The sequence below is a fragment of the Phymastichus coffea genome, unplaced genomic scaffold (assembly GCF_024137745.1).
Source record: "Phymastichus coffea isolate CEN01 unplaced genomic scaffold, Cenicafe_Pcof_1.1 PCOF00005, whole genome shotgun sequence".
Lineage (NCBI taxonomy): Eukaryota > Metazoa > Arthropoda > Insecta > Hymenoptera > Eulophidae > Phymastichus > Phymastichus coffea.
The window spans coordinates 4260112-4266119 of record NW_026706816.1 but is presented as its reverse complement, the minus strand read 5'-3'; the positions used below and the strand labels follow the sequence as shown (position 1 = coordinate 4266119).

General features: G+C 37.5%; 1 pseudogene; it reads right to left on the bottom strand.

Moving 5' to 3' along the window:
• Positions 1–4791, bottom strand: LOC131667899 (adenylyltransferase and sulfurtransferase MOCS3-like; annotated as a pseudogene).
• Positions 4792–6008: the final 1217 nt, after the last annotated feature.

The window sequence follows — 6008 nt, the reverse complement described above, 5'->3', positions numbered from 1 at the left end:
TTAATTTACAAAGCAATCATTAAACCAGTATGGACGTACGGCATTCAATTGTGGGGCACTGCTACAAAATCAAACATAGATATAATAGAAAGATTCCAAAATAAAACATTACGATACATCACTGACGCACCATGGTTTGTCACAAACGAATACATAAGGAATGACGTAAACATAGTAACCGTACGAGAAGAAATAGAAGCATTCTGCAAAAAATATACAAATAGAATCTCGGTACATCCAAACCAACTCGCCAAGGAACTAATAAATACAACGCCAACAGTTTCAAGATTTAAAAAATATAAAACACCATTTTTAATGTAAATTAAGTAAATACGGTAATTAACGTACAGGTACTGAGCAACGGTGAAGTATCTTCATGTAATCATAACAAATTTATTGTAACCAATGTATTGTTTAATAACATTTACTTATTGTCCTCGGACAGATTGTAATTTTTATTGGAAATAAAAAAAAAAAAAAAAACTTTTCTCTGGTAGTAATAGAAAAGAATGGAAAATTAGGATCTGTGTTATGTGTCCATGCGTGTATACCTGCTGTAATATCTTCAATTTTGAAATTTCATGTAGAAAATTATTGCTTTAAAATTTTAACTGCTTTCTAAGAATCATTTCCGCGACGGCAAAGGTCAAAAACTGAAAGCAAGAATGTTTCACTCTATACAAAAAGCAATTCAATATTCAAAATTATTATATTTAATACCTTATAAATTTCTTCTTTAGCAATTTAAATACTATTTTTGCCATATATTATTGCCACATATTATATGCCAGTAAATGAAATATTAATTGAATTTTTCAAGCGACACATTTAGAATTCTTGGTTAGAGCTTACATCTATTATAAATAAGATTTAATAGACAGTTTACGAAGTTCATGACATTCATAACCAGTTCTTCTTTCACCTGTATTTAAAATTTTTAAATATGGATTTTTGGCATTTGCTTTGGCTCCCCAAAGCTCTTCATAATCTATTAAACTATGAATATTAAGCTAATTACCACAAACAGCATAATCTGGATTATAATTCTTAAAAGTTGTATATATCCCACCAAACATTACAACTTTTCCTGAAAGAATATCTAGCATATCCAAGATTATTTTTTAAAGTTGTAAAAATTGAAGTGCACCGATAATTTTGATCACTATATCCTTAAAATATATGACTCTTAGAATTTATTTCCTCACACAAATTACCTATAATAAGTAATTATTCCAAGCTAAAAAGTAATTACTCCATATAATAAATAAAAGCTCCAAATACGCCATTACCTTCATAATTATTATTAGTAGTTTCAGGAGGAAGTGGTTTAGCAAAAATACATCTGTAGCAAGGACCAAAATTATTGTACACAGTTAATTATCCTTCAAATTGTAATGCTGATCCAGATAAAGGTTTTTTACTAATGATACAGGCATAATTTAATAAGTAACGAGTAGCTACAATATCTGTAGCACGTAATATGACATCATACTTGATATTTCCTCTAATAAAAATTTTTCAATCATACTGTAGAAGTTATGTACCTATTATTATTTGAAATGCCAAACGTGTCTTACGTCTCACGTAACGGCCGCGAATTGACAAGAATTACTCAAACGCGACAGTCTCTTTTCGGTCAACACGTCAACGCTTTACCACGGGTGCGAGACTCAAACGAAAGCAGAGCGTCAACGTACCTAAATTACCGAGTGAATAAGTAATAATTAAATAATTTACCTGCAGTTTAACTGGTCCAGAAACTTGTACCTCAGAACCCAGAGATGAACGTGCATTAGGTATAACTCTCAAATAAGTTATTATAGAAATAGATTTATAAAATTTATTGATCGAATAACAGAAGGTGTGTAGTGTCACAGAATAGAATACAGGGTGTCTGTTACCATTGTTTTGTGTTCTCTTTTATAGCACAAAATACATAAAAACTAATCAATAAAGGGTTAATCCCAGAAGGGGTAAGTGCGTCACTGAGATTAAAGTCAGCTATTAAATGACTATTGCTTTTAATTACGAGAATTCCCCTTCCATAAGAAATTCAAATTTTACCGCCATAAAATAGTCTGACTCCTCCTCGACGTAACACGCCCGCCCCTGAAGACCAGCGACGCAGGGCGCTCGCAAGTTGCACCTGCCTATTTAAAATTGCGTACATCATAAAGTCTCTAATTTTCAAAATGCAAGAAACCACCACTCCACACTACATTTAATCTTCTTAGAAATATTTCTTGTCCTATGGTGCCAGGTTTACATATACGGCATTTTTCTCCGGGTTGAAGGGCATTCTGATGGGCGGTTGACCAGCACTCCCAACAGACGAGGAAGATATTCTTCGGTCCATGGGTTAAATATTTTTAAATACACAGCTTACAAAAACGCCACACAGGTAGAGGTCGAGAGCATTGTACACAGTTATCAAAAGTTAATAAGTCCGCAAAACCCACACCTCCATAAGGCAGATATACAAATTCGGCGTATGTTCTGTGACGGGCGAATCGATCATTGAGTTCGATCGCCCTGTTCGCTTCTCTCTCTCTTCCGCGTGCCTTCCCCTGAGCCGCTGCCATATCGGTCTTGGTTGATTAAAACCGAGTATCGACGCACGATGTGGCTTTGTTGCAAGTTTGATTCCTGATCGGCGAAGATGCCTGGCGTTGGAGGGATAGGGCAAGAGCGGAGAGCAGAGGAGGAGAGAGAGAAGTAGTGTCACCGGCATGAGTCGCACATGTGTACGTAGCCGGCGGCGCTCGGCCGTTTTGGGTGCCTGTGGGGAGGGGCGCGTAAGACGTCGCGGAAGGCGCGAGATCGGACAGTAGTAGGATTTTGATCGGCAACTAATTACTAGCTAGTTGAGCCTCGCGACAAAAACCAGTGTGTGTGCAGTTGATTGCCATCGAGCAACCATCATCAAGGAGGAAGACCAGCTACATCCATCTAAATCCACCGTTGGAGGACTACATAGTGGGCCCAGCAGACGTGGACTTCAACAGCAGCGCTCCCTCCTAAAGTCAGGTACCCTTTTTCGTTTCTCGGTGCGCGCCTCGATTTCTCTCTCTCTCCGAGCATCGTACCGGCCGGACGCGGATGAGTGGCTGCATGCGTAAATTCGCATCGCACTCGCGGGAATTCGCGGAATAGTTGTAAGGCGATGTTCTGTTTCCTGTGCGTTAATTCGCACGGAATGGATTTAGCCCGGACTTGGCCGACGCACACGTCAACGCCATATGTATATTGTTATTTTAATAAAGTGTAAAATATCCGAACCGATAAGTTTATTTATGCAACCTGTCTCTCTCGTAACTAGTCAAACCGCGATTATCGATATTACTGAACGACATAGCCCTCGTTAATTTTCCGCGACGAAACGAGTGCGCCTTCCGAGCCTTTCCCCTTAAATAATTTGTGACGCAACGTTGTTCGGGCTTAAATTATTAACGTACGTGTTACAGTTCTTCCGCGTTTGATTCTTTCTCCATGAAAATATGCTACAAGATAATCTATCCATACCTGCATATCTTCTCTCGTACATTCATCCGGTGGTCGAGGAACATACTCTACATACTGCAACTGGTCGTTTTCGTATCTTAACTGCCACCTTTTCATGATGATTTGAAGTTGCTTATTCGTGATTTCCAGTCCGGGTACTAGCGATAGGATTAGGTCGTATCCCATCATATGAGCGCAATCCTCCGATGCCTTACGGTAATCTTCGTAGCTGTCATAGCAAATCTGCCCTAAGTCTTGGACCTGATTTGTTGGGTACCCGCTCTGGATGGTCGTCCCATTTTCATTGCTTCGCCGTCTAACGTTATCGTATGGTTCCGGACAGTTGAACAAGTTTAAGGGATCACTTATCACTCCTTCTTCTGTAATCACAAATCCGTGGTTTTCTCCATAAACTTCTTCCAACTTTTGCAAGACCCTACTCACGAACATGTTATACAATTACTTACAGAGACACAGACACAAAACTAGTTGACACTATGCTGTCTTACTGGTAACTGAGTCCCCTTTATTTTACTCTACCTTTCAAACCGGGAACTTAATCATTAATCTAGCTATAAAATTCTAATTTTGTTTCTTTCCTACTATTAGATACCATTTAATTTATTCGAATACCAAGTGGCGAATTTAGTGTATTCTATGTCAACTGTATTTGGAGGAGTCTTGCCAGGAAATTGCAGTATGAATTCACTTTAATAATAATTTATTTATTTATTTCTACTTTTATATAAAAATAGCCCCCCAAAAAAATTTATTCACTAAGATTTAGCCAATAGTTACTGTTTTCTGAAAATAACTGATCTACTTGCCTACTCCACGCCTGAATTAATTCACTACCTCCTTGATGGAATCGACACCTTTCGTCATCATTTTCTAATGACTTCCGATGTTCGCCAAAGGAGCACTCCAAAATTTGCATCAACACGTCCTCACACTGTTTGCTTAAATGTAACGCCGTGCAGTAACGACAATTACGTACTGCTAATAATGGTACTTGACATACTGCACAATATCCAAAAGTAAGGCGTTTATCTGTATTAAGACTATCATAAATTATCTTAAACAGATGCTGAATGAACATACTGAAGTACTTTCACTCGCGGTTTGAAATAGTAAATTTTGGCTCCTGAATAAACTATCCTTTGGTACTGTAAGATATTCCGGATATTGAAATATCTCATTATTATTTCTTAATGAAAAACGTTTGCCTCTGGCTTGCTGTTGTGCCACTGTGAGTCCTGGTATTACTGGACCTAGCAGTGAGTATCCCATCTTCGTTACACTTTCCTTGCATATTTCTTGAAATTCTGATGAGTTATTATATATTATTTCGCCGATTAATTCATACGTGTTAGTTGGCTGGAAAGTCCGCACTTTATATCCGTATTCACTTGCTGTTTTGTTCAACCAGCGGCAAGCTCCCCAGCGATAAATATGGAGCGGTTCGGGTGTCCAACAGTAGTTTTCACTCGTTTCGAACAGTCCTAGAGGGTCTCGTTGCATAACACCTTTCTCGTTAAAGAGAAAACCGTGGCAAAATCCTCTTGCACTTATGAGTTTGATGGAAACACACTGAGCTTACATTTTCACTGGATTATATTAATTGTTTGCTCTGTTGTTTTCTATAGACTAACTAATTCCTCTTATTCCATTCGTTTTAATAGTGATTTTTTCTAATTCGCTACCTTTGTCTTTCTACTTTTATGTTCCTGGATGATTACCATTTTATAATCCATGACCTACTCTAGTCACACTAGGAAAGCTTTATTACCCACACCTGGCCTAATACTACGGATAACGTTCCCCCGCAAAGCAAAATATTTCATATGAATGCTAAAACTGCAACTAGCCGGCTGACTCCCTCAATATCAGGTATACTTATTTATTCATTGATATTTATCGGTTCTGAGCTTTCGACTCCTATTTGTTCAGACGATTCTTCCTTTAGTTCTTCATCCTGGGTTGATTCTAATAGAGTTGGTAACATATTTTCATAGTCATGAACCTTTTTAGGAGGTATGCGGGGTATCTCGTAAAACGGTGGCCCCGTAAAATCGTATCTAAATTCGGTATCTAATTTCGACATTGGTATATACGTATGTTTCGCTTACTGTAGTGCCTCTTCTACTTTGTTTTTTGTTGACATAGTGTATACTATAAACATAATTAGAGAGCTTATAATTAAACATAAAATTGCAATGCTGATACAAATAAGGTTCCAAGTTGACAAGTTAGTTGTTTTTTATTCTACGTTTGTTGGTATTGATCGGTTTTATCTCAATTTTAGTTGTACTGTCTAACCGCTCGTCTATATTTAAAAGGGTTAGTCGAAAAAGCGGAATAATTAGATTTTTTATTACTTTATTGCCGGTCGCACCTCTATATATTTTTCCGTCGGCCCATATGTCACAAGACCTTGGGAGTTCAATTATGCCAGAAGAAAGCTTCGGAATAGATATCAATTTGTTAGTGCATTTAATTTTTAATGA